The 8309-nt window shown below is 50.0% G+C and overlaps 1 long non-coding RNA gene across 1 annotated transcript; it reads right to left on the bottom strand.

Moving 5' to 3' along the window:
• Positions 1–330: 330 nt before the first annotated feature.
• LOC117191911 lies at positions 331–1581 on the bottom strand. Its single transcript, XR_004474110.1, has 2 exons — positions 889–1581; positions 331–832 (listed from the first exon to the last, which is right to left on the bottom strand). It is a non-coding gene; the product is annotated as an uncharacterized LOC117191911 (long non-coding RNA).
• Between the last annotated feature and the right edge of the window lie 6728 nt (positions 1582–8309).

Below are 8309 nucleotides of genomic sequence, written 5' to 3'. Positions count from 1 at the left end.
AGAGCCATACTGACTAAGTATCGGGTATAAATGTAGAGTTGCGGTGTACGCAGCAACTCACAACGTTCCCCCTCGTTTTTATTTTATTTTTATTTATTTTTCAACAGCTTTATGTTTTATATTTGTGTGTATTTTGCTTATGCTGATCAAACATTCCACTTACATGATTTTCGAATTGGTGAGAGAAACTCTTAATTCTATCCTGGGTGTGGATTTATTAACGTTGGGCGCCAATTAAGTTGTCCGTATGTCCAAGTAGCCTTAGCTGCTTGATGCGTGGTCCTCGTGCGGGTTCCGTGGTATAGAATCATTTATGATGATTATGTTGGAGAGATAACTGTCTCTCTTATCACTGGCCTTGTGGTACAGTGGTATAGAATTAATAATTCAAAGTGTTTACGGCTGGTTGCCGGAGCAAGGTTTATTAACAAGCGTTAGCTTTCGTCATAAGAACAGAACTAAAACTAGGAGCCACCAGCAAGCTGGGGCATAAGCTGAATCAAAAGTATTTAATTGCCAAAGAATGCAAAGCTACAAAATATATGTACTTAGAGCTACAAAGCTACAGTCGGTAAGCCGACTTGGCATAAGCGATAATGCTGATCTTGCGGCATGTGCAAGATATCAGATTACCGCCGGTTGACCGTCACATTCAGGGCGCTGAACTGAAGTTCGCTGATTTGGCATCTTGAGTGCAACTGTTGGCTAACATTTGCGGTTGTTTATGTTACACAACAATGTGCGAGGGGCACTCGTTAACTTGTATTCTAGTGAGTGCGGTCGTGTTTTTAAATCGTTCCGTATAATTCAGTGGAAACCGTCGGAAGTTAGCCTGGAAAAGAGGCAAAGAGGAGTTAGCGCGAGCCATAGTAGTGCTGTGTTACTTACCTGCGCGGAACGCAAGTCCGCAAGCAGAGAAGCGGCCACCTGGCCAATAGTACAGGCCGAAATCCCAGTGGAACGCCGTCGAGCCCTAGGCCGAAGGGGGGGGAAGGAACAGCAGGTAAGTGCCTGTTTTCCTATTCTTCTTCGCTGTGATTCTTTGCGCCATTTGTTGGTTGCTGCCTTCTTTTTGTTTTTGGGCAAAATTGGCCAAGCACACCGCAAGTGGTGTTGGATAACGACGGAAGAACAGCTGACTGGAGGCACGGAGCTAAGTGCTGGAAAACGACTTAGCCAAAAGAGGGCGCGGCCACAGCAACCGGAGTTGCCAGATCAACGGCCAGATCGGAGATGAGCGATCAGCGGAACAAGCTGCGGCTTGCAGCACTCCGCTGACAAGCTCATTCGCCTGGGATGAGGAGAATCCCTTTCGCCGGAAAAATGCTCTGGCGCGATCGCCAAACCAGCCGGCGGTAGCAGTGGAGGAGCGCGCAAGATCCTCTCCTCCAACGCTGCAGCGCCCTTAAGAGGAGCAAGCAGACCCGAAGGAGAGGGCAATGGCGCATTTGGCGAGCTTGGGCCAAAAGGCCAGAGAGTTGAGGAAGCTGATGGTGCTCCCAAAGAGGTCCATCACGAACCCAATGAGGGATCTGGTGGATGAGATCGAATATCTGCAGCGAGAGTTGGAATCGTGCTGGCAGGCGATCTCTGCGGAGCAGTCTGTAGCCAAGGTTACACAGCCGGAAGTGACGGAGAGGGCGGGAAAGAGGGCACGGCCAGAGCCCAGGAACACCATCCACCCGTCCCCGTCCCCAAGGCCGAAGAAGCCAAAACATGGACCCAAAAAGTAAAAAAAAACGGAGAAGAAGCCGCAGGAAGGCCAAATGAGGGACGCCGTAGCTCGCAAGGGACCGGAGGACGCCCCAAAGGATCGAGAGGTGGGATGGGTGAAGGTTGTAGCTAGGCAAAGGCCAAAGCCAAAGCAGCAGCAACGACCAAGACCGCCACGCAGCGATGCAATAGTCATCGCCGCCACCAGCACTGTCTCATATGCAGACATTCTAAGGAAGGTCAAGACAGAGCCAAGTCTTAAAAAGTTAGGGCAATCGGTGCAGGGGGTGCGACGCACAGCAAAAGGAGAGCTGTTGCTGATGCTGGAAAAATCGGCGGACCCGAGAACCCACGAGATGCAGGCAGCAGTCAAAGAAGCGCTAGGAAGCACGGTTGAAGTAAGGAGTCTTACCGAAACTGTCATCTTGGAGGTAAGGGACATAGACGAAGTGTCCACCCAAGAGGAAGTCCTAGCGGAACTCAAAGCGCAGGCAGGGGTGGAAATCTGCGAGGCCGCAGCCATCTCCATCAGACCAGCATATAGGAGCACGCAGACCCTGACTCTGAAAGTTCCACCGGCCCCTCCTGGAGAAAGGAAGAATTCGCCTGGGGTGGGGGTATTGCAGAATACGACCCAAGTCAACTCCCCGAAGATGCTACAAGTGCATGGAGTTTGGCCACATCGCGCCTAATTGTAAGACCAGCCAAGACTTCACGAAGTGCTGCTACAATTGCGCAGGAGCCGACCACCAGGCCAAAGATTGCAAAGACGAACCAAGTTGCATTCTTTGCAAGCGCCACCGGGTGAAGGACCCGAAGCACCAAACGACGAGTTCGAGGTGCCCGCAGTATGAAAAGGCGATGCAGCAAATGAAGGATAGATGAAAATCATCCAACTAAACCTCAACCACTGCGAGATGGCACAGCAGCTGCTGGACCAGACCATAAGGGAGCACCGTATTGATGTAGCAGTCATAAGCGAGCAATACCGGAATCGTAACTCGGGAGAGTATATTGCTGACTCGAGCAAGAAGGCAGCGATATGGAGCTGTGCGAGTCCCACACAGCAACTACTGCAAACATACGTCGGAGACGGATTCGCCAGAGCCCGGATAAATGGAGTGCACATATATAGCTGCTACCTGCCCCCGAGCCTCAGCCTACAGCAGGCGACGCAGGCACTGGAAAGGATTGCTGAAGATGCGCGGGAGAAACACCCTACGCTCATAGCCGGCGATTTCAACGCTTGGGCGACGGAGTGGGGATGCCCGAGAACGAACCCAAGGGGACAGGCGCTCTTGGAATGCTTTGCGACGTTGGATGCCGTACTGCTGAACACAGGCACACAGCAGACGTTTGGCAGAGCTGGAACGGGGTCTATAATAGACCTTACGTTCGTGAGCAGCAGCCTCAGCCGCAGGACAACGTGGGAAGTTAGTGGCTTATACACCGGGAGTGACCACCAAGCCCTCATATGTGAAATCCAGGAAGCGGGCGCACCTAACCCGTTCATTGGCAAGCAGATCGGTTATAAGACCGAAACCATGTTTGAGGACTACGAGACCAACGGTACGGCTGAAGAGAGAGCAAGCCAACTAGCTATACATACGCTGGAAGCATGTGATGCCTCCATGCTAAGGAAAAGAAGATGCCTGAACAACCGCAGGCCAACGTACTGCTGGAACGCTGCCGACGACATAGCAATAGTCGTAGTGGCAAAACAGAAAGAAGCGGCGGAAGAAATCTGCAACGACGCGGTAGAGAGAGCCAGAACATGGCTATCAGGGAGGGATCTCTCATTAGCCACCCACAAAACGGAGGCGGTGCTCATAAGCAGCAGGAAAGTAGTGGAGACGGCCACGATCCGAGTAGGAGACTGCACTATTAGCTCCAGTCCAAGCCTGAAGTACCTGGGGGTCATGATTGACCACAGACTCAGCTTCAAGCATCACATGGCGTATGCAAGCAGCAAAGCAGGAAAGACGGCAGTGGCCCTATCCCGCATCATGGCCAACACCGGAGGCCCGAAACAGCCAAGGCGAAAGCTACTAGCGAGCGTAGTTGGCTCAACGCTAATGTACGCTGCACCAATATGGGTTGATGCAATGAAGCATAAAACATATGCCCGAGAATGCAACGCAGTCCAGAGGCTGTCTGCCCTGAGGGTGTGTTGCGCATTCAGAACGGTATCCCAAGACGCCGCACTAGTGGTAGCAGGAATGATTCCCATCCATCTGCTGGCAAGAGAAGCCGCAGGAATCAGGGCACAGCGAACCCTGGGGACTACGGACCAGGACACCAGAGGTGCCTTAAGGCAGCGCACAATCCTGCAATGGCAAGATTCGTGGGATAACAGCATCAAAGGGCGATGGACCCATAGGCTAATCCCAGACCTGAAGAGTTGGCTGAACCGTAGCCATGGACAAGTGGAGTATCACCTGACACAACTGCTGACAGGACACGGTTGCTTTAAAGCCTACCTGCATAGGTTTAAGCACGAGGACGACCCCTTCTGCGTGGTCTGCGCAGGGGTCATCGAAGACGCAGAGCACTGCTTCTTCGAATGTCCAAGATTTCGGCAAGATCGAGAGGATCTAAGCAACAAGCTTGGAAGAATGCCAGCGGTGACAAACCTGGCAGAATGCCTGCTGGAGTCGGAAGGAAACTGGGCCGCGATTAGATTCATGGCCGTAACTATGGCTACCAAACTGCGTCGCGAAGAAAGAGCACGCAATGCAAGGAGATAAAGGATAAAGGAGATTATTAAGAGAAGAGCCCTACGGGCATCTCCCCCCGGCGAAGTAATATCTCGCGACAGTACCGCCGGGATCCGGGATAGGTGTGGTTGGTTTTAGAGTGGTTAGAGTCCCTCACTTCGGCTTCGGCTGAGTCGGCATGAAGCTTTCCTGTAGTCACACACCAAAAAAAAAAAAAAACGAGGGGGAACGTTGTGAGTTGCTGCGGACACCGCAACTCTACAGTTATACCCGATACTAAGTCAGTATGGCTCTCCTCCGGCAGACGCCGCTAATATTAAACGACACGACAAAGAGTGCGTGCGAGAGAGGGGGGTGGAAGAACAGGCACATGCTTATGCACATGGATATGTACACACTAATACCAGTTTTCATCAGTTTATGGGTAATGCAAGCAAAAGAGAGAGAAAGGCTGAACTCTTTCTTTCTTTCTCATATGTTTTTCCGTTTTAATTTTTGATTTACTAAATTTTAGAGCGAAAACAAACTACGAGTACTCCAATCTGGATACATATGCTTGGGTATATGTGATTTATGACCCCAAGGGGGGATCTCAGCAACCGATAACAGAGTTCCATGGAACTGGTGGTCAAGTGCGCGTGCCTTCTCTCCGTTCAGTCATTTCCGAGCTGTCGAGGCGACCGTTGCCCAAGATGGATGAAATTTACTTACAGTTTCTGATGTGCCAGTGCGTGCTGAATGGGGCCGACTGGGGTCTGACCATTGGCTGCATCAATGTGATGTATTCCTTCTTTCTGTTTAATTTCTGGGGAGTGGAGCTAATCAGGACCTTACACGGTGAGCATATACGGCAATTCAGATGATAAACTTATGCAGTATCAATTTCCAGACTACCCCGTCAAGTGGATGGTGCTGTACGGCTTCAATATCATGTTCAATATTATCACCATGATGCGTATCGTGAAGCGGTAGAGTATATCGGTCTTCTACTGGCTCTGCGAGACGGCCGCCCTGCTCCTGTTCCGCCTCCACTTCACGTACGCCCATGCAGATTTCTTTTGGCTGACAGACAACCAATTGTTCTTTGCCCTCAATGTTGGAGTGGATGGTAGGTTGGACCGCAGATCGATGCAGTGCTACTTTTGTTGTTGTTGTTCTCCCCTAATTTCAGTTTACATATAACTCTCGCTGCTGGTCATGATTTACGTGATGTGGGGTCTGCATTTGGATCCGGCTCGACAGTTTCCCAAGGAACAAATGCGAAACGATTACAAGTACGATCCGAAGGCGGCTGCAGCAAAAAAAGCGGCTGAGGAGAAGAAGGATAGGCTGCAGAGGCAGATGAAGCGCGAGTTGGAAAAAGAAAAGCAGCTGGAGAAGGAGAAATTCAATGAGGAGATGGAGATAGAGGAGGAAACAAACAGATGAATGGAACAGGAAAAACTTGACTAAACTTTGGGGGAGTGTGGAGAGTAAAGAGTGAAGAGTCGGTGGGGTTCTGGGTGGGAATTGTTGGAAAAGGGATTACGATCAAAGCGTTCGATTGAGTGTGTCAATAAATTCCTGCCAGTCGACCGAGTGTAGAACATTTGTCCAGCATCAGCGATAAATAGTTGCCACACGCTCGCCACACCCCAGCCCTTTCTCTCGGGAAAGAGGGATCGGATCCCTTTTGGCCAAAAAGTTTCGTGTGAATTTAGTGCGGCTCATTAAGCCGGACAGTGTCAGTCATGTGTGTGTGTGTGTGTGTGGCTGGCTGTGTCTGCGCGAGCGTGTGCCAATGGATTTTCATTCAAACTTCATTAAGTTGGAATTGATGAAGAGAGGAAATTGCTGGGGCCATTGTCATTCTCACTGTCATTGCAGACAGAATTTTCAGTGCCTAACCATTGTTGTTGCCCCCATGTATAATAACGTCACGACAGGCATTTGTCAACGTTTTTCAGGGACCAGAAGCAGGATCAGGACTTGTACCACCACAGCTAGGACCAAGCTGGTCTAGGCTTTAAATGAGCGCGCTCATTAAGAAAATTAATGTTTGGGATTCATTAAAAGTGTCAAAGTGCGAACACTAAAAATATATAAAATCCCAAGGACTTTTTCGGCGGGAGGAGCAGTGGCATAACGAAGCCAACGTCTTTGTCGTTCGCCGATTTTATTAACAAACAAAACATTAAAGGCTCATAAAATGTTGATACAGCATAGGGCGCGGGGCGCTGGGCATGGAAACAGCCGCAGCGTCAGGATGGTGGATCAAAGGCTTTGTTCTTGGCTGCTCATAAAACTGTCTCATATTGGCGGATCAAGGACTGACGTGCAGACACCCACTGTATATATGTACATATATGTTCATATATTGTATATCTTGTCGGAGCATCTCATAAAACTAAACCGCAATTCAGCAGTAAATTCTTTTCTTCTTCTATTCTCTCTTTTTTTTTTTTGGTCAGGTCTCCGTTCATCCGCACGACGGATGTCTGTGAAAATGCTACAATTTTATGCGCCCATAAAATGCGTAAAAATTGTTTTTATTATAATTATTATGTTATGCATGGTGATAAGGCAAGTTTATTGCACTGCCTCATAAAAGTGGAGACCTCTATGAAGTGATGATGCTGTCGAACTTTAGTCGCTTGTCGCTCACTCCCCCAGTGCTAACAGCATATCCATTGCCGTTGCCGTTGCCATTGCCGTTGCCATTGCCATTGCTCGTTGCAGCTTATCTTTGCCAGATTTATAATGGAAAATTATTTTAGATTTTCTCTTAACTTTGTGCCATTTGAAACAATGACAGTTCGGAGTCAACTGCGGAGTCAACAACCTTCTCCGCTGCAGCTGCAGCCTGGCCTTGCCTTTCCTGCGTCGAGGGGTTACATGTCACGCACTGGCAAATGCTTAACGCTCCCCAGCGCACATACACACACACACACACACACTAACGCGATGACGCAGATGCGAACCCTTGGGGCTACGCATACGGGCTGGTAATGAAGAGACTGCGAGTGTTCAGTCCCCCGCCGCCAATGTGTGCAGATCTGCTGGTTAACATAGTAGAAACCATATTTCCAGAGAAAGTGGCAGCCCAGAGGGTGATGGATAGAATTCCGCCACCTGAAATAGAAGCCACCACGGGAGCAGAAGTCCTCGAAGCTCTACAACGGATCAAGAACGGCAAAGCACCAGGACCTGATGGGGTCCCAAATGCCTTTCTCCGCACGGCTATTGAGACCAATCCACAAATGTACGTGGATTTATTCAATGCGTGCATGTCCGAAGGGACCTCCCCCAGACCATGGAAGCGACAGCGGCTAGTCCTCTTATCCAAGGGGAACAAGCCGACCGAGGAGCCATCATCCTATAGACCACTCTGCATGCTCGACACAGTGGGTAAGATCCTCGAGCGCATAATCCAAACCAGGCTGGAGAAGGCAGTAACGCGTCAGCTCTCACCGAGACAGCTCGGGTTTCGCAAAGGCAGGTCCACGGTGGACTTAATCGGCGAGGTATGTGAGATAGCAAAGCGAGCTATCGATGGCACCCGATGGATGTACGGGCCCAAAGAGTATTGCATAGTGGCAACACTCGATGTCCGAAATGCATTCAACTCTGCCAATTGGGATCACATACTAGAAGAATTGAGAAACTTTCAAGTACCGCCGTATCTGCAGAATATCATTGCGGACTACCTAAGAGACCGAGTGCTCATATATGAGACGGATAAGGGGACACGTGAGCACCAAATCACTGGAGGAGTTCCCCAAGGATCGGTCCTCGCCCCGCTGCTGTGGAACATCATGTATGATGGAATCCTCAAGATGGATATGCCAATGGGCGCCACGGTGATAGGCTTTGCCGACGACATAGCAATAGTCGTAGTGG

Source organism: Drosophila miranda (assembly GCF_003369915.1).
Source record: "Drosophila miranda strain MSH22 chromosome Y unlocalized genomic scaffold, D.miranda_PacBio2.1 Contig_Y1_pilon, whole genome shotgun sequence".
Taxonomy (NCBI): Eukaryota; Metazoa; Arthropoda; class Insecta; order Diptera; family Drosophilidae; genus Drosophila; species Drosophila miranda.
This window is presented reverse-complemented; position numbering and strand designations above follow the sequence as displayed.